General features: G+C 42.1%; 1 protein-coding gene across 4 annotated transcripts in view; it reads right to left on the bottom strand.

The window, feature by feature from the left end:
- Positions 1 to 19,631, bottom strand: part of LCP1 (lymphocyte cytosolic protein 1) — a 51,179-nt gene extending 31,548 nt beyond the window's left edge. The window contains exons 1-2 of one of the 4 annotated variants that reach the window (XM_072976269.1): positions 19,616 to 19,631; positions 18,778 to 18,889 (exon numbers count right to left, since the gene is read on the bottom strand). The gene's annotated coding sequence lies outside the window, so the exon portion shown is untranslated. Of the gene's footprint in view, positions 1 to 6,856; positions 6,931 to 7,861; positions 8,025 to 18,777; positions 18,890 to 19,615 lie in introns of those variants that run through there. The other 3 variants (XM_072976271.1, XM_072976272.1, XM_072976273.1) reach the window with 3 other exon arrangements.
- Between the last annotated feature and the right edge of the window lie 947 nt (positions 19,632 to 20,578).

The following is a 20,578-nucleotide window of genomic DNA, read 5'->3' as shown; positions in this document are numbered from 1 at the left end:
ATCTGAGGGACTTTTTACTGTGTTCTCAGAAAGGCTAGCGTTGGCTAGGAAACTCAAAATGCTAGCGCTGGAGAAATTTCCCTTTTCCTGTGCATTATTGCTGCCCTCTAGTGGGCAGAAAGAGAATGCAACAGAAAGTGGATTATATTCTCCTAGTCTCTAGCTAATCCACTACCCGATGTTTCAAATAGAAGTTTCATTAAAGCTTTCCGGATTTCCTGGTAGGGAGGGGCTATGTGGGGTAGGAGTGTGAAAGATGGGGTATTCCTATGTATTAATATATCTTGGGCACTTTAGTGAAGTTACTGATTTAAAAAATATTTAAAATTTGTGACAGGATGTTGTTTCAAATGGATTTCCCTGTCTGTATTTTCACATCATTTTATAGTGTTGTTCTTGTTCTTAGTGACAATGAACAACCACACAAAAAAGGGAACAGTTTTAACCCTTAGACCTGTAGGCCAAAAATGCATTATACTCAATTTTGCAAATCCACATCCATTGTCCACCAACTCACTATCCTGTCACATACATACACCAGTGGTTCCAAACTTGTGTTTTCCCAAGCAACTCTCTGTGAAGAGAAACCTTACTTGTAAATAACAGTGAACAAATAAAAAAATCACAACTCTTGGGAGGGATAAATTAGGAGTTTGGGATTAACAGATATACACCACAATATATAAAATAGATAAACAACAAGGATTTACTGTATAGCACAGAGAACTATATTCAATATCTTGCAACAACTTACAATGGAAAAGAATCTGAAAAAGAATATATATATGTATATGTATAATTGAATCACCTTGCTGTACACCTGAAACTAACACAACATTGTAAATCAACTATACTTCAATCAATCAAAAAAAACAAAAAACAAAAACCAACTTTCAGAGCCTTTGGTTGAAAAAACCCAAATATCCATCCAAACCTCCACTATCCCTCCTCCTTGTTACCTTATGCACTGGTGGGAACTCCAGGGAGCTTGATTTAAAAATCATGGAACTACATATATTATTATTTCAAATCATCATGTTGTACCCCTTAAACTTATCCAGGGTTAAAACCATCTTTTATTATCAATAAAAATGTATTGCATTATTATTTACCTTATATCTAACAAGATATTGGTCCACTGAGTTCTCTGATGGAAGGCGGAAACTGTTGAGGGCTTAACGGTATAAGGAAACGCAATCTCACTTACCCATCACAACACCCCTCAGAGGCAGGTACTGGCCTTACTTTCTTGCTCTCATCCGCTACCTTCCTTTTCTATTTGTCTGTTTCTCTCTCTGTCTCTCTCCTTCCTTCCTTCCTCGCTCCCTCCCTTCCTTCCGTTTCTTCAGTTTATTTGTTTGTTTCTTTTTTTTAACCAAGCCTTGTTCCAAAAACATTTTGAGCCCACCTACAAAGATATATCCAAACCTAAGACTCAAACCAATAAAAGCATGTGATCAGTGAGAAGGAGTAATTAGCATAGATGAAATAAGACAGCAGGGAAGAGCTTTAAGACTTCAAACACATGGTTAGGTCTGCACATTTTGCTAGAAGTAGGCTGAAAATCTAGCTCCGAGTCCTCTAGATGCTAAATGCAAAAAAGGAAACACCATCAGTTACCTAACCCCCGCTGTCTACATGAGACAAACCAGTTTTCTTAGGGCAGCAGGACTGAGATCTGACAGCAATATCTTCACCCTGGAGAAGAGGACACTTGTAGGATGTAGTAAATACAAGCGTTGTGTTTCTTATAATGTCTCTCACTGAAGGCTGATGGCTTAGGCACCTGTATTCCTACTTTAGAGAGCAGGAACCAGAAGCTCAGAGAAGTTACGGTTCATCTCTGAGATCACACAGCTGGACAGAGGAGCAGCAGGATTCCAATGCTCCAGTCTTTTCTCCTCTCCCGCACGGTCTATTCATAGCACCTTCGCATTGCCATTAGGCACTCATTTCATCCATCCATCCATCCCTCCCTCCCTCCATCCATTCATCCAGCAATTATTCATTAAGTATAAAATATGTCTGGCCCCATGGGGGCTAAAAAGAAATCAAACTCTTTTGGCATGCCCCCCCCCAAATATGATATTATATACCTGGAAGGCGCCAAGAGAGTAGATGTTAAACATCTTACCACACACATACATACACATACACACACACACAAGGTAACTATGTGAGGTGATGAATGTGTTAACTAACCTTATTGTGGTGACCATTTCACAATATATACATGTATCAAATCATCATGTTGTACCCCTTAAACTTATCCAGTGCTATATGTCAATTCTGTTTCAATAAAGCTGGGGAAAATTTTTGTAAAAAAAGAAAAAAAAAGAAACCGAGGCTTCTGTTGTAAGAAAGTAGTATATAACTTTCTATAATACTTCACTAAATTCTCAGCTCTCCTTTCTACCAATACTCCATAGATGCATTAAGGGAAGGCTCTCTCCTGTCATATTTTAGCAAGGCCTTTGACGAAATCTAGTCCAAAGCCCTAGACCTGTCTTGCCCTTCTTGTTGTGGAGTGTCTTTTTTTTTTTTTTTAATGGAGTTATTGGGGATTGAACCCAAGACCTTGTGCAGGCCAGGCATGCACTCTACCACTGAGCTATAGCCTCCTGGCTTGGGGTGTCTTTATTTCTTGGTTCATGGATGTTCATGGGATTATGTGATAAATTCCTTCATTTACAAATATTTATGGCTGACTACTGCAAGCCAGGCACCGTTCCTCCTTTCAGGTGAGGCATATCTGTGCTGCCCTACACTCTGAAAACATGAAACAATGTTAAAGGTAAAGAGAATAAACAAGGTCTCTGAATCTAGACTCGGCTTTTCCTCTGACAAGAGTTTTCGATTTTACAGCACAGTGAGAAACTGGAGAGAAATACACATAAAGGCAGAAAATAAGACTGGATTTTAAGGATCAAGGGCAGGGATGAGGAATAAAGGAGAGAATTACAGTGTTGGGTGAGAAAGAAAATTAAAGATCACAGTACAGTGAAAAAGCAGAGGAAATATTTTAGCATAAAAATTGCAGGATCCGTTCAAATAAAAGAAGGGGAAACAGTTAGTTTAAAACCATGTGATTTTTTAAACCATGGCAGGTAGGACAAGATGGAAAACCTTGAGCATCTGGAAAATCACAGTTTTCTAAGAGATTTATAAATGAAGAGGATCAACTTGGAGAAGCCAAACAGTGAGACAGCCTTCAAACTAAAAAAATCCAAAACCCTTCCGTGATTTAATAGCTAAAGGAAAAGAGAACAGATTGAATTAGTTTACAAGGTGAATTGGAGATGGAATAGCCAACAGCCTAAATTACCGTGATACAGTTCGTTGTTTGTTGGGCTCGGACATGAATTGATATCTGGAGAGAAATCTCTTTTACCATCAGAATGAGCTGTAAGTCCTGGAAACACAGCTCCAACATTTAGAGACAGAAGGCACCTTAGAAATAATTTTTAGTACAGCTCCCTCATTTTATAGATAAGGAGACTGCAGTTCCGATGAGATGAAATGCTTCGTCTAAGCACAAGTCCTCAAAGCCATGCCAGGCTAGAGTTTGTAAACGCAGTTGCTGAAAGAGCAGAGCAGGAAGAGGATGGAGTGACCATTAATAGAGCCATTTAACATCCAGAACTGAGACGAGGCCCTTTACCTAATTGAACTGAATGAGCAAACGGCTGCATTTTCACAAAGCAGCGAGGCAGGAAGGGGGCGGGGAGTAATTAATGCAAAAACAGGCAGATCAGACCATTTCTAAGAAGGATATTGCTGGGGTTAGAATCAAATATTAGGTACTTTACACTGTCTATTAATAGGTTTACCTGAAAAAAAAAACGCATCTGTTTTAATTCTTGCATATTTGATGGTTTGGGTTATAATAACATTAGTAAGATTCATGAGGATAATTGACAAGGGTTTGTTTGCAAATTACTGGCACCTTGTTGGTAGCTGACCCTAGAGGGGTCCCTGCCCTCACAGGATGGGCCGCGGCATTTGGACCAAAAACTAAGTGGCTGAGGAGGACAGACGTGTCCCTTCCGGGGTGTAAACTAACGAGCAGTTTCTTGGACTCTGTTTTACCACTCCTGCAGTACGGAGGCCCTTTTAAATGACCACATTCACTGTATCTTGCCGGGAACCATTTTAAGGTCTTTTACAAATGAGTGCTCAATTTTGGAACCCCATTGCAGAATCACTGCACAAATCATAAATCTAAGAAGACAAATCCCAAATCATTCATCTAAGTCGCATCTCGCTGCTAGTTCTTCTGTGAGCACTTATCTTTATTAAATCAATAATGATAAACTCCCAGGACATTTGGCCAAAGAAAGTACCAGTTATTCTTTTTTATAAGATTATTTTTACAGTCATAAAAAAATTAAAAACTGCCCTCCCCCCACCCCAAACTGCAAAAGCCACAAAACCTGTTCATTCCTTTAGGTCAGCAAATTTTGAGTCTCTGTTTAAAGGAGGCTGGTATTTTCCAGATTGGTAGTGAAAAGAGACTTTCTGAGAATGACTTCTTATAAGAAAAGCACCTGACTCAAATTCCCTGAAGTCTGAATGGAGAAACTATTTGTAGGAGTTTACTATAGAACCCAGGGCTGTAGAATTTACAGAAGGAAAGGTGTTCTCTAAAAGTGAAAATGGAAGCTGAATTTTCTCTGAGGCTTTTCATAACTGACAATGAAAAGCAGCAGAAAGGTTAATAAAAGGTGACAGAGTGCTGGCAGATGTGGAACAAAATGGCTCATGGGCTCATCATTTCTGAAAGGAGGTGATGCTATGCTGGTCAGTATTTTGATTCAATGGATTGATACCCAATTATATAACTGCCAGGATCAGAGCAGCATCTGTAAACCGGCATCACATTGCCAAGGGACTCTTTTGAATGTGCCCTACTTTTCCTGCAACTTGACACAGTGGGTAAAGTAAAACTGGAAACTCAGGACCCAAATTCCAACCTTTACCTCAACAAGTTCAGTCCGTATCCAGGGGGAAATTGCAGAACTTCCGAACACCTCATTGAGCAGTAAGTAACCCCAAACAACACGTCACCCAGAACGCATTAATACTGCAACTCTTAACGTTAGACTATGATGGTTAAAGAAGTGAAACATAAAATACCTGGGACTCCAAAGCCAAATAAAATCCCCATAAATTTTTTTAAAAGCCACCATGCTGAAGTTACATCAGATAAGGAAGGAGTTTGCTTTCCACCTCATCCTGTTCCCTTCCTTTTACAAAGCAGAACACTGTAGGGGGTCTAGCCGTCAGTAACTTACTGTGTGTGCTTGGGAAACCATTTCTCTGTGAACACAGATGTTCCAGACTTTCACAGAACGGTTGATTCTGAAAGTGCATTTTTAAAATGCCTTTGTTTTTAAGAAACCAACTAGTTATTAATGGCCTCAAATACAGATGGCCACTTAAAAGAGGCTCTTATGAATTCTTTTGCCTAAAATCTCTTTTAGATTGTCTTTTCTCTCCCTGCAGATACACTGATTCTCCCAAGGCGGCTGCAGAGAGCAGAATCCTCTCTGCAGTCTTGGAGGTTAATGTGGCAGGAACGAGGCTCGGGAAGGCTACCCCAGCACAGACCTGGAGAGCTCCTCTCTACTGTGGGTGTAGACACTCCTGGGAAGCCAGCAGCCCAGATTGGTCCAAACAGGCTGAACCTGATGTTGCTCTGTGAGTCTCTGTGGTTTGAACATTCAGTTGAGGGGCCCTGCACCCAGAGCCCAGCTCTGTCCTCAGCGGAGGCACACCCAGCTCCCCGCCTCCTCCCTGGCACACCCCGATGCCTCTTTTCTACTGAATGGCCCAACCCCAGTAAGGATGTGACACGGAGCAAACCTCTTTCAAGCAAAGGGGATATCCGAGGCTGGGGCTGGGGAGCCCCTCACTGCCTTGGCTTCTCCTTCCCTGGGTGTAGACAACAATACTCTTGGTGTTTACATCTAGAAAAGCCACAGCCTCCTTTCATTTCACACTCACCGCAAAGACTTAAGATCTGGCCTTTCCCTGACTGAAAGCTCAGGGGACCCCAAGTATATCTTTCCAAAAAGCTGGATATTATCATGGGCTAGCTGATGATCCACCATGACACTGTTACCTCAATATCAGACGTCACTGATTCATTCATTCATTCACTCCACCTACGAGTCTGCGTGCAAAGCACTGCCCTGGCTGCCGGGTTACAAGCACGGGGGCCACAAAGACTGAGGCTTCATAACGCCCACGGGTAAATGTCAAGTTTCAAAGGCAACACAGAGACTGCAGCTCTTTACTGCGAAATAGCACAGTAAAAAAGAGTTCTGAAGATCAACAATGAACAAGTGAAAAGGCTAAACACAGGGCTGCGAGGGGATAAAAAAATATTAGATAAGAGTAAGAAATCACAGAAGCTTATCAAAAAAATAAAAATATCAAACATCTCAATCAGCCCATGCAATACAGGTAAACAGATCATTTCTACCCGTGGACATCTCCAAGGAAACCAGAATGAAATAACTGGCAGCGAGTGGAAGAGAGAGCGTGGGGGCCAGGAGACCTAGGCTGCTACCTGTCTGTGTAATGCCAGGCTCTGTTTTGCCTCCTGGGACCAAAGTTTCCTCATATGTAAATTGAGAGATGAAGTCCTTTCCATGCTAAAATTTCCAAAAGTTCCCGAGCCGACAAGTGCATGCACAAGTTAGAGCCAAGGTAAGATGTATTTCAAATGAGCCTAGAAATAGGGCCAGGAGCCATCTGGAGCTGTGGCCATGGCCCTAAGGCCTCTTCTGGGGAGGTCCCTCCTCTCAGGGGGACCCAGCATCTCCCAGCCCCACCTGGCTCCTGCTCTTACCTCAGCTGCAAGTAAAGCTGTGTCCTCACGCATTCTCACTGACCAAGGCAGATGCCCACTGCTCAGCCGCTCGACTGCTCAGCACAGAACAAGGAAGTTACCAGAATGGCACGTGAGATCTGCTTTCTGGGCTGCCACCGCGTACATCTTAAGTCACTCTGACCCAGTTCACTCTGAGTGTCTAGGCAAACCTGTATACAAACTGCCCCAGAAAGAGAACCATCTGCTATTTTCTAAAAAATATCCAAATAAGGAAACCCTACAACGTCTCAGGTGTCTCACATCCCGACCCTGTAACCTAAGTCTTTCCTGATACGATTAAAGCTCCCTTTTCTTGGGCTGTTCTCAGAGGGAGTTACAGAAGCTGCTCGATCCATAAAAATTCCGTCACATGCCTTGGTGATTGCCACGGGGCCTTTAAAAAAAATCCTTTTAACCTGTTTGGGAGTGGCTTTTTCCCCTCCAAATCTTTAATAGTTTTCTTTGCTATCTTCTAGGTCTATTCCAAGCCCCTTAAATGACTGAAGAATAACAGAGTCATAGGATGTAGAGGTAAAGGGACCTTAGGGACTTTCTATCTGGCCACCCTCCTCCTGCCACAGAGAGTAAAATGACACCCAGGTGAAAGGGTGTACCCAGCGTCACAGACCCCACTGGGACTGGAGTCCCGGCCCCTTATCTCTCCTCTTGCCTTTATAATAAGTTTTCAAACCTAGAAGGGCATGCTCTTCTTTAAGTAAGACCCGCTCAACATATAGTAAAGTATAATTCCCCTGTGATTTCGAATATCTCATGAATATAATTTCATGTACGTTTCCCGCACACGAGGAACTTAATCTAGGCATTGAGAAGGCAGCGTCCAGGTCTGGGGTACAAACAACATGTGTCAGATACCACGTACACAGGCTACTGGGTGACAATGACCGAGGCAAAGTGAATGCTCCCTGTATGCACCTGTACATCCATTCTTGACTTTGCAGGAAGGACTACACTAAAATAACTCACCCCGGGCAGTGTTCTAAAGAGAAAATGCCAGATTCAAAGATGAATACTAACATGATCCCTTTGAGACTTCTGAAATCAGCAAGGGTTCAGATGATCTGTTCTTCCGGCTGCTGAGTGGGGCTCAGTGAGCCTTTTCTCCTCTGAGCCCCGGCTCAGACCTCTGCACCCTGGCCCCCATGGCCACATCCATTCCTTCCAGCAGATTATGAGATCACAAATGATAAGATGTCTCACAGTAACGCCGCGTGTCTGGCTTCTGGCAGGTACCCTGGAAATTAGCTGTAGCCAGGAGCAAACCAACCCATAAACTAATGGTACCCAAGGCTTCAGAAGGCTACTATCACGTTCTTGGAGGAGTTTAACAAAAAATATTCTTGTGTATATTTTCTTATCATATCTCTCCCGCTGAAAGATACAAACATCAGAACAAAGCAAGTGGATGCGTCAAGTTTACAGGAAACCACTTTGCGGGAAAAACGACCTTGAGGAGTTAATATGGGGACCAAAGAGTTGATATAGGGCTAGGGTCCCTAGGTAGTCTTTAACTAGCCTGGGAATGCTTCCTGGCCCCACCCAGCCAGCCACCCCCAGCCAGCCACCGGAGGGTTCTGTCTTGGGTAGCGGAGCCCCAGGCTGGGCTTCTTCAGGCAGTTTCTATAAACCCTGCTGGCCACCGCAGATGCTCTCATCTCTACCTGCCTACACAGTGTCTGACTTGGAGCTAAGTCCTGCCGAGCTGGGAGGAAGGGGATTGCGGTGTGGAGGCACAGCAGGACTGAAAGGAGGGTAAAACCAGCCAGGATGCACAAACTCCACGTAACAGGAACACACAGGAAATAATTAGGATTGGCTGTTAGAGTTCATCTGAATGTAATCTGCACATCACTATCTGGACTATGAAATCCATCCTCTGGTCATTCTAAGTGTCTGCCGCTCGGTGGATTCATACATTTATTTGTACATTTCTTCTTTCCATAAATATCTGCCAACTACCTACTCTATGCCAGGTCGCGGGTTAGATGCTGGCAACCAAAAGATAAGGTGGGGCTGACCTGTTTATCAGGGGAGACAGGCACCAGTCACTAGAATTCGGGGAGACTCTTTAGATCCACAGAAAGGGGCAAAATAGCTCTTCCCTGGGGAGCCAAGCATGGCGCCCCGGAAGAAGTGACATGTGACCTGGTTTCCACAGACGAGGAGGAGATTGCTCAAAGATCAGTCAGCCTTTTCCTTACTCATGTAGAATGATGCATCTGTATTCTCTCCATAGAAAGGTTATCTCTGCTAGAATCAGAGAAAACAAGAGCTAAAGGAAGAATGAGAAGACCAGTTAGTCGACGCTAAACGTTTCACGTGCGTTATCACATTTAACTCCACCATAGCCCTACGGAGCACTATCATGATTTCCTCTTTATAGACGAGGGAACTGAGATTTAAGTAACTGGCCCAGGGTCACACTGCCCTGAACTGGGGGAGCCTTGCACTTGTGCTAGATGGGGACAGCACCCAACATTGGCCTCCAGACTACTGGCGACATGGACGTGGGCCTTGCCGGAAGCACCTTTCCTAGCGCCTCTGGCCCTTGAATTTCTGTGTCTCAAGGTTCTCTTCCCTCCTCTGGGGTTACTCAGCTCTGAGCTCATGTAAATTGGGCGCACACTCACACTTCTGCAAGACGACTTATGACAGGGGCTATTCCTGGGTTCTTTTAAGAAGTTCTAAGTTCTCTCCAGCTCCTCAGCATCTCAAGGGAAGAGCTAAGAAGAGTAAGAGCCCACCAGGCTTGATCTTGCCCACTCCTGCCTGGCTCCCCTGCCTCCAGTGGACAGAGGGATCCTCTCCGTGAGCAGCCTCTGCACCTGTCAACCCCTCACTTTTAATAACACACTGGCCTTGTCCCAGGCACTGAGATCAAAGATGACTAGCAAATAGTCCTTGCTCTTGAGGGAACACACAGTCCCGTGAAGGAAAATGTTGTGCCACTTAAAAACCACAATCATCTTAACACTTTAAAGGTATTATTATCATGGTGTTAGGGGAGCCCAGAGCAGGAAGCACTTAACTCTGCCCTAGAAGAGAGGGGAAAGCTTTCCAAAGAAGGCAGTGTTGACTCTTGAGCTACATCTTAGAGAACCAATAGAAGTTTTCCAAAGAGACAAAATGGGAAAGGGCACATCACTTCATGTAAGAGAAGACAGCCCTACAGAGTGAGGAGACAGGCAGCAGCCCATGGAGGAGACTGCTGGGGGCTGAGTCTGACTGGCGAGGGATGTGGCAGGCAGAACCCCAGGAGGGGAGCTGGGGGACGTGCCACCGTGGTTCCTTTCCTCACTAGCTCCTGTTTCCAGAAGGAAAACCTTGGTGATCTAGGCTCCCTCCCCTGGCTTTCTTCAGTTACAACGCTTACTGGAATACAAATACTCCTCCACCTTCTCAAACGGCAAAACGATTCTGCCCAGAAACCATTTCGGTGCACGTGTATACACACAGCTGCCTCCCTGTGGCACCATCTCCCGTTAGACAGAGTGGCTCTGCAAAGTGAGGAGGGAACTGGACATGTTAGAAAGTGGGAAAATGGGGGCCCTGAAAAGTGAAGTTGCTCCCCAAAGCCTCAAAGTGAGTCGGTGACTAATCAGAAAGGAGAAGTAGTGCCTCTGGAATCTTAGTTTGGTCTAACCAAAGGGTGGGAAAAACACAAGTCAATTTCCATTTAAAGGAACCTAGGGGTTTAAAAAAACACCCTTAAGACGTACAGTCCATGAAATGTACTTTACATCTTCCCCACAGGGATGGAGAGGAGAATAAAGGGAGGAGCCTCTTCCCTGTGTTTCAAGAACAGCAGAGTCTGAGTTTATAGCTTCACCTGTGCTAGAACACGACTCACCTTCTCCCAGGCTAAATGAGTGTGGAGGCAGTTCACGTGTCCCACAAACCTCATCCAGACGCGAACGATTTTATCTTCCTTTATGAAATTAAGCTTGCTACATACATAAGAAGAATTAACTAGGAAGCAACATGGTGTGCTGAAAAGATGTCAGATTTTCTGATGCAACAGCTTCTTGCTGTGGACTTGTGTTCACGTTACTTAAATTTTCTGAGCCTCAGTTTCTTCATATGTAAAAAGGTTTAATAGAAATCCTCAAAAAAGTAAGCCAACCAACAGAAAAGAAAACAACAGTTAAATCCAACAGAAGAAAAGTGAGGGACTCTGATGAAGACGATGATTATTGAATTTAGAGACTGGAACTTAATGGAACAATTTTAGGATTTAATACTTGGCAGAAGTTAAGATCTGATTGAATGTTTACTTTGTTTATTGTCCATATGCCTTTTAAAAATAAACTTCTTACGCAAACTTTAAAAAGAGGAAATAATAATGCAACCACAGTGTTCACTCCACAGAGTTGTGTTAGAATTAAATGAGGTAAAGTGTTTAAATTGTATACAACAGTGCTTGAGAAGGAAAGAAGGAAGGAAGGAGGGAGGGAGGGAAGGAAAAAATAAATAAGAACCAGAACTTTTACAAAATCAACTTGGGAAACAAGGCCAATTTCCACTATATATTGTATGAAATAGTATGTAGAGTCACGGACTAAAATTCACACCTAATTGGATGTGTGCAATGTGTGTGGGTGGTTGGAAATCTAGATTTCACACCAATGCTTTATCTTCAAATGTTTTTAGCGTGGCTTCCTCTGGCTCTTGTACCACATTTCTCCTCCAGAGTCCTTGAAGTCATTTTCAAAAGGTCTTGCGGAATTAGTAGGTGACACCAACTAGAAGCCAACAGCATTGGTGTTGGCTGATCTCATGTTGAGTGGTCAAGGGACTCCGGGCTTAGTCTTGCCTGAAATACTTATTCTGGAAAGTACCTTTTAACAGTTGAGGAAGTGTGGCCAGAGAGGGAAAATGTAGAGCAATCTCAAGAAAAGCATGACCACATCCACTGTGAGTCATGAAGAGAAAAGAGATCTTTGGGTATCTGTGATGAAGACCATTGGGCTACATCTCCTTATGCTCAGGTCCTCCAGTGCTTGGGGACCGATCCTGTCAGCCTCTTCTCTGCCTCTGCATGTTATCCACTCTCTAACTCTCAAGGCATTTTCTCTGTTGTAGTTCGAGCTGGAAAAACACGAAGACGATGTGCAGCTGACACTTGTATACTGGCAATGACAACAGAAGCGTCTATTCATTCTCAATAATGTGACCTCATTTTCTATGGGCTCCTTGGGGGAGTTCTTTTAGAATTTCTAATAACAAGTTCGTTCTTACAAAAAATGAGAAGCTACAGATAAACTGAGACAGGATTTTGTATTAGTTGAATGGGCTACACTTACCTTCACTTTGTTGGAAGCCACAGTTTGGTTGGGAAAGATTTACCAACGCCAGTTTACAGAGGGATATGCTATAACATTTCTGTTAAATTTTAAAACAACCAGCCTAGTTGATTCCCTTCATTACTCTTATTTTGAGGACTTTGTAAAATAAAATCCTCAAGCATTTACTTGTTTGTTTTTTCAAATATGTTTGGTATACTAGCAGACCCATCAAAAGTAGAGCATTCTACCTGATGGAAAATTAGGAATAATCATCGAATATTCAATCACAGAAAAGGATATTCAGATCTATTACAAAGTAGACGGTGGATCATGTTAGAAAATGCAATGCAATTTAAACAGATATGGTTTACACATTTAAGAAACTGTGACTATTAAAATGGAAAAGAGACAAAGTGCGAATCTTGGCTTTGGCACTTACTGGCTCTGTGACCTTGGACTTAATCCTCCCTGAACCTCAGTTTGGTCATCTGTTATAAGAAGATGGTAACATCAAACTTATAAAGCTTTTGTGTGGAAATATAAGAACAAATAAATGTCAAGTGCTTAGCATAATCTAGCCAATAGCAAGGGCTCAATACTTAGCAGTGAGGATGCGTGCAGCAGAGTGAAACACGCACACAGACGGATGTAACAGGGAAATGGGCCCAAGAGCAGACCCAGGGAACAGGCGGGACTTTCCCTGATTTTGTAGATGAGGAAACCGAGCTGCAGGAGGCTTCAGAGACTTGCTCAGGCACCACATTTCATAAAAGGCTGGAAAAGGACTCCAAATTTGCCTCCAAATTTGCTCTCTTCTTTATTCCATACCTGTTTGTCTCGTGCACAGAAACTGCACTCAGACTCACAAGCTTTAAAAAATTGACATTATCTATGATATTTAATACGTTATATATTATACACATTATATTCAATCAGCAGACAGATTGTGTCCCAATTGTCTTTCCCTGTGGTCACAGGAAAGAAACAGAATCAGGGATATTCTGATGAAAAAAATCTCAACCTGAAAGACAATGCGGGAAGGGAAAAATCTGAAAAAGTCCTCAAAGGTGTCTGCAATATCCCATTTTTCCAAATGGAAAAACTTTGTAATGTTATAAAGCATTGGAAATGACAGGGTAAGTGTATCCACATCTTTGAGATGAAGAAAGGGGGCTCGATAATGCAAAGCTGCATCCCTGCTCCTCATGTTTTTCTTACTTTCTCTTCACATCTACTATGTATCTTTCTCCATAGAGACGCATATTCCAATCTTCTTTCTTGGTCTCGCTCTCCTGGTGACAGTCACGTGGGCTGATGGCATCAGGGAGGTGCAAGGAGCCACATTTTAAAATGTTACACCTGAGGTTAACAAAGATGCAGCTCGAAGTCTAAATTTTGCCTGAGGAACAGCGAAAAGGAAGAGGATGCAAATTTTACACAAATGCACTTGTGCACCTCTTTACTTCATACATTTGGATACACGGTTTGGACCAATTTCGGTGACAATGACTAGACTGAGGGATCAAAATGCAGGGTATTATTTAATTGTAAAGCAATTATTCCATCTATTCACTTCCCTCTTGAAAACGCAACCAGAGAAAAAAGGAAAACAAATTATCCGGGAGAGTGCAATTCACTCACATGCAGCATTCATTTGCCTGCCGAATTTGGTGTCTTGGCTTTTCTGTCTGTGGAGACAATAATCTCTTTTCCATTTTAGCTCAGTCAGTCAAGATGGGGTGTGTGTGTGTGTGTGTGTGTGTGTGTGTGTGTGTGTGTGTGTTTGAGAGACAGAGAGAGAGGAGTTGGGGGAGAGAGAGAGGGACAGGTAGACACAGAGAGAGGGTGTGTAAGCGTGTCCATTCATCCATGTAGCTGGTGCTAGACTAAAGCAAGACTCAATGCCACAACCACAAACTGTGGCTTTCTTGGCAAGTTCCTCAATTTAACATCTTAGCTTTTCCTTCCGCCAGAAAAAACAACTGACCATATTTGAGAAACAAGCCTCCTTAGAACTTAAAGTGGGGCTGAGGCAGGCATGGCTCTGAAGTTGAGCAAAACTTATTTTAACTCAGTAAGTGGGTCGCTTTTTACCTCTTTTTACCACTTTTTGCCTCTATTCTTCAATTCACAATTAAAACCATCTTCCATTCTTTCACAGTTTTTAGAACACCTCTATTTGGCCACTACCATGTAATTATATATATGTGTGCTTAGGTATAAATACTAAATTGTTTATTTGTGCCTATCAGTCACAACAGTTAGAAAATGTGAGTGCCACTTGACTAAAGTGTTGTTACCCTTTTTGACTGAAAACTTTTCAAAGCTTTTGAGGGCAGAGAGCATGTTCTGTGACCCACGCAGAGGCATCTAAGTTGGTAAAAACCAAATAGTCAAATGCAAAGAGGGGCTGAATAAATACTGATAATGATGATGTTGATAAAGGATAGTCTTTAATGAAAGCAATTTATTTGGGATAAATTACAATTATTTGAACTCAACTCAAGAGTTTAGGTACAAATAAGCACCATGATCTGCTGCTTGTTTATTCCAGGAGGTACCCCCTGGAATTCGGCAGTTAATACAAAATTGATTCAGTTGTAGAAAATTAAAGTAATAAAATATTTGAATGAATTAACTTGCCTTCAGAAATGAAGGCAACACCAGTAACTACCTCTCAGAATTGTTGTGATGACTATATGCGTCAGTATAGTCAGAACACTTAGAAAAACACTCAATTCAAAATGAGTAGCAGACAAGTCTTTGGCAGTATTATTTGGGTGACAAATTCAAATTCTTTGTTCCCTCTCTGCTGCTTGCAGTATCTTACAAGATGAAGCAATTATGAAATTTCTGGGAAGACTGATGTAATGACTGAAACTGACAAAGCAAAACAACGAGAACAGTCAATAGCATAAAGAAGCTGAATCAGGAGGGAACTGAGGAAACGGGGACCTGCCATTCGGGGAGACCGGTGGTCACAGCAGCTGTAGGGAGATGCCCCTAGAAGATGCGTATCTGATGGGGTGGTAACTTCTTAGAACTTCAACACGAAAACAATGTGAAACACGAACTCTGTTGACTTAAGAAGTGCACTGCCATCTGGCAAAATAGGGAACCTTGAAACCCTTGGACCCTGCTGACACTGATTAGTGTTTTATTTTGGTGGACTCCAATTCTCATTTGTATTTCTGTAGGGTTCACTATGCAGATGGAATAGCATCATTTCATTTGATGATATCTGTGAGCTGGGAAACTAGTAGACAAAAAAAAAAAAATCCTAAGACAATTAGAGTAAATAGTGTCATTCTCCTGCAAAATCTAACAGTCATAAAGTCCAAAGCCTTCATAATCTTACCTTATATAATTTTGACTCTTCATAAATATAATCTTATGAGTAAATTTCTTAGTTTTTTTTTTTTAACCTAACCTGATTTAAAAATTCATTTGGCATCTCTCCTGTATACACAGAGTGGCCTTTACTCTTTAGGTAACAAGAAGAAGTTGCCTTGAGAATAATCCAAAGTGAATAAGTTAAAAGTTAATGATATCTGTTCCCTGTGTTCTTGGTCATCAAAGAAGCCCATTACAGGTACCTAGTTTTGGTAAACGTAGCTAAGTTTTAGCTCAATTAATGTATTTAGACTAAAATAATGAGATTATAATTTTGCCTGTTTGCTATGGTCATTGGACAATTTCTTACACTTCTTGAAGTCAATGTCTGTCTAGTGCTTTGGGGCTAAAATGAAGAACAGTGCTTTGGCAAAAAGGAAGCATGATAGAAGGCAAAATATTATATTATCATTGTATCCTCTCTCATCACAGTCACTGGGGGAACTCAGTAAATATCAAGAAATGAAATCAAAGAAAAGAGTTCCATGCATATCTAAGGAACTGAGAAAAGACACTTGTGATAAATTTTCAACTCTGTAAATACCTTGAGCACTTGCTATGTGCCAGGAGAGACAGAGAAGGAGCTCAGGTTGTCGGCAAATAGTGATTACTGCTCTACTTACTCTAAAATCAAAGCATTAAGCAAACACACACAGAAAAAACAGTAGGGCCAAGAAAGGTGGGGGCAGGGACCAGGAGGTAAGACCTACAAAAGGACATATTTCTTGAAGTGAGCCTTGAAAAAGGATCAGACGTTTTACAAATGAAGAAGAAAGCAATTGGAGAAAGAATTGGAGTGAAAAGAAGTGAAAGAACATGGAACTTTCTCATGGCTTGTGGTCTTGTGCACCCAGAACATGGGCAAGTGAAGGGGGAGAGAAGGAGGGGGAGCTAGAGCAGAAGGAAATGACAAGAAATAAGGTTGGGGAAGTGGTTAAGGCAAGTTTGTGAAGGCACACAATTCTTGAGTAAAATTATGCATTAATTAAAAGAAAATGCTTCTATTATATGAAACCCACAATGATATCTCTTATTTATGAAAATAAAAATGTTTCTGGGTTTTCTGCAAATTTTTTTCTGCTCTCTCTCTCCAAATCATGAATGCCAAGACTGCTTTAGTCAGCTCCAGACCTAAAAGCCTGTAATTAGCGACACCTGTAATTATCGGAAAAGTATGCTGGTGTAAAAGGGAGGATCTGGAATAGACAATGCTTACAGGGAGGCAGAATGGAGCCTGAAATCCTGGCTCCCTACTGCCTCTCACCCACTCCAGCTGCCCAAGGACCTTGGGCCACTTCCTTCAATGATCTAAGCCCACTCCTCATCTCTATAGGTGGTGGAGGATTAAATGAGGTCATGCATAACGAATGGCTTACACAGTAAGTGCTCATAAATACACAGTGTTATTACCACTTGTCCTGTCCTCTCTAATTTAAATAGATACATTTGAATGAGAAATTTACTTGTTGGCCTCCCACTCCCCAAAGGGTTCGGCAAAAGAATTAGAAATGGAGTTAAAACACAGAAATTGTTTCCCAAATCACTGATCATCAAGGCATAATTTATGAAGGAGACAAAATTTAAAATGTGACAAAGGAAAGCACCCTTAGGGTAATCGCTAATGAAGTGTCCCACCTCAGCTGTGCTTGTTCAAGGACAAGACCCCGAAGATTCTTCCCTGATGTCACCGGGAGTGAACAAGAGTGAAGAGGGATGGATATTTTACAACATAGCAGGTTGATGTGCTAACAGTCTAAACTTGACTTAAATCAAGAGACTTTTTTCTGCTTTGAATTAATTGTTTCATACTGTTTTAGCCCCTCCCAATGTAAGAAAAATGCTGACATACTTTTGTTTCCTAATTCATTTTATTCTCATTAATATTTTCACTTAAAAGAAGACAGCACATTTTTAACCTGTTCTTTTTGGGGGTTCAAGTCCTCTTGCCCCAGTTCCACATTTTTGCTAGTTTAAAACTATTTGGGTGAGATGTGTAACACAATATTGATGCTCACGCTTTGCAACTTCCATAAATTCGCATTTATAGGTAAATGGTCAATTCCATTCAAATCTGCCTGTGCGGATGCTCTTTAAACCACTTTAGTTACTAGAAACCAATTATGACACATTTATGTAAATTCAAAATCCACCAAAAACAAAGGATACACCACCTTCGTTTAATGATTTTTTTTAAATTGTCCTAAGGAAGTAATTTTAGGAAAAAAAGTTGCTATAGTTGATTAAGAAAAATTAGGTTTTGATAAGTATGCTGATAAATGAATCCATTTCCAGTCCGAACAGCTTCTATGTTTATTGTCTGTCAATGGTTCTTATAATATTGTTGAATAATAATTAAATAAAGGCTGATGAGACAAGAGCATGCTACAAAGTCTATGTTTCAACATTTCTGGAGTAAATATCCCATATCAACTTTATACAAATGAAGACGGAATTGTAGACGGAAGCCTTTCCCCCACAACTTAATGATCATTTGTATGGTCATAAGGATAACAAATAATTCAGACAATTCTATGAAACAGCACAATTAAGCAACATAAATTGCTTTTATTTTTAGAGATGAAATGGAGAAGAGGCAGCTTCTAATTCCATGTGGTTACTAAGCACACCCGTTAAAAACCGTTGGCGCCAAAAGTCACTCAAATAACCAGTATCACACTCAGTAATATATGACTCAAGATGTTAATATAGCCACCAAAGTACTGTGCAGAAGGTTTTTAGAAAAACAGAACCACAGGAGCTAAAATTAAACCATCCCCATTAGGCCAATGAGCAGCACAATCTAAATGATCGATACCCGCTTTCCTGACAACATTTCAAAGTAGCTAAAATCACAGCAAATAGCCTTCCTGAAATGAAGCCATAGACGTAAATCCAAACATAGTTTGGTTTAAAAAGGAAAAAAAAATTATCAGATTTTTTTCCGGGGGTGATAACTGTGGATAACTGGAGAAGAAGCTGCCCCAGAGAGCACAGGGGAGGTGTCCCACCCTGCCTGGCCACATGAGGTGACTGCAGCTTTGCTGGCCAGTTAAACAGTGGCGGTGCTCACACAGGGCAAGGGTGACTGACAGGTGCTCAGACCTCTAGTCCCCTGGAGGCAAAATCCACAATCCACAGAAACAGCCACCCAACAAGCCAAGCATCATAAGCACTTAAACAAAGAGACATAAAGAAGCTTTTTACCTCGGAGAAAAACTGTCCTCAGTGGTACTGGTGTGTGACCAGAAGCCCCTTCTTTCTGATCTGCAGAGCAACTCTGTCAACCCCGGGTGTGTGGTCACAAGGCAGGAAGTGACTAGAATGACAAATCATCAGCCAGGGAAGAAACAGATTGTCTTTATAAGGACATTTTACTTAACTTTTTTTTTTATGTCCCCTCCCCCGCAAAAAATCACCTGACAGGTCACATTGAATTCAGAAGCCTCTTACCACTTCCTCTTTATAAGCATTTTTCTCTCTCCTTCCCTCTTTCTCCTCTAACTGGTCTCACAGGCCTTGGGCTACTTAAACCTGTCTGATTTCAGATAACAAGGCAAAGTGCTCTGACCCTAGTTGTGAATGCAGTGCTCTGGTGCCTAGCTCCTTACGGCAAAGATAAACAAATTATTCATTTTTAATGAAAGAGCCAAGGAGAAAGGTGGCAGTCCACCTGAAAAGAGCTAAAAGGGATTTCCCTGGGAAAGTTCCGCCCCAGGCAAAACCAGACGCCTTTTAAGAGTCCTGGAACAATGATCTTATTGGTGCAAACAAAACAAAATGATCTCTTTAAGGGGAAGGGCCCGAAACGGAAGGTCACCATATTATTTACTCATTCTTTTATTTATAGAATATCAATGTACTAGGGATCTCTTTAACCCAATTAAAGATTTCAATTATTTAGATGCTTCTTACAAACAGCACCAGCAGATCACACGGGCAGCTGCTCTAGTTAAATTCCTTCCTACAGACCAGCTTTATTTTTTGAGTGCACATTTTATAAAATTAGCAAACGAATTTTAAAAGTTCTATGCTATGCCCAAACCTTGAATACTTGTCCTGAGGGCTGATTCTCTCTTCAAATTGAAGTCCTCAAGTCTAACAGCAGTGAAGGTTGTACAGCATCCTGAGTGATGCTGACCAACCATTATGCACGACGTGTCCCCACGTTGCCTGGAGCCTGTGCTCAGCTCCAGCAGCCAGCCTGCTGTTGAGGAATGAGAATATGAGGCTGTGTCCCAGGTCTGATGGAGAGTTGAAGATGCTCTGATAGTTTAATAGGCGTCTGTATTTGCCAGGGGCTTGGGACCTAGCCAGGGGGTATTCTGGCTGGGGCACAGGGGTTGGGGGCAGAATGCTGCTCTTGTATGTCTTTGGCTTTTTTGACTTCTCTAGAAAGTTCCTGCTTCTGATCTCAAATGTCAGGCCCAGATGTTCTGGTCTCTCTACTTCATTAGCTAGTGGTGTGGAAACGTCTTGGTCAGAACCCTACAGGAGAGGGTGGGCAGAAGAACAGGAAGAGAGGGTGGATATTTGGTCCGTTCTAGAAGTGGTTCACCTCACAGAGAATGGTAAGGCCTCTTGTGACTCTGCAGGGAAGACTGAGGGAATAAGCCGGACCCTATTTGCTCCAGCGCATAATCACTCCCAAGTAATACACTGTGGGGCAGAGCCAGGGGTAGGGTTGAGATGGGGGGAAGGGGTCAGGGCACAGCCATTCAAGGAATGACACAACAGTTAACACCAAAATTGTGGAAGATTCAACCCCCAGTAGAGCTTGCGGCCCAAGATAGTGGGAGATTTGACTTCCAGTAGACCTTGAGCTTCATTATACACGCATTGTAATATATTAGCATGATAAATAACATGCCCACAGGTGCCACGACAGTTCCAGGACTCACCATAAAAGGTCAAAAAGTGAGTGGTGGCCCAATTCCTGGGAATCCCAGCTCCTTCCCCAGGGTAGTTGGAATAATATTTTCACTTGGTGTGTGAAGCTACCAAGCCC

The sequence above is a fragment of the Vicugna pacos genome, chromosome 14, assembly GCF_048564905.1.
Source record: "Vicugna pacos chromosome 14, VicPac4, whole genome shotgun sequence".
Taxonomy (NCBI): domain Eukaryota; kingdom Metazoa; phylum Chordata; class Mammalia; order Artiodactyla; family Camelidae; genus Vicugna; species Vicugna pacos.
Note: the sequence above shows the minus strand (reverse complement) of the source record. Positions and strands in the feature narration are given on the sequence as shown.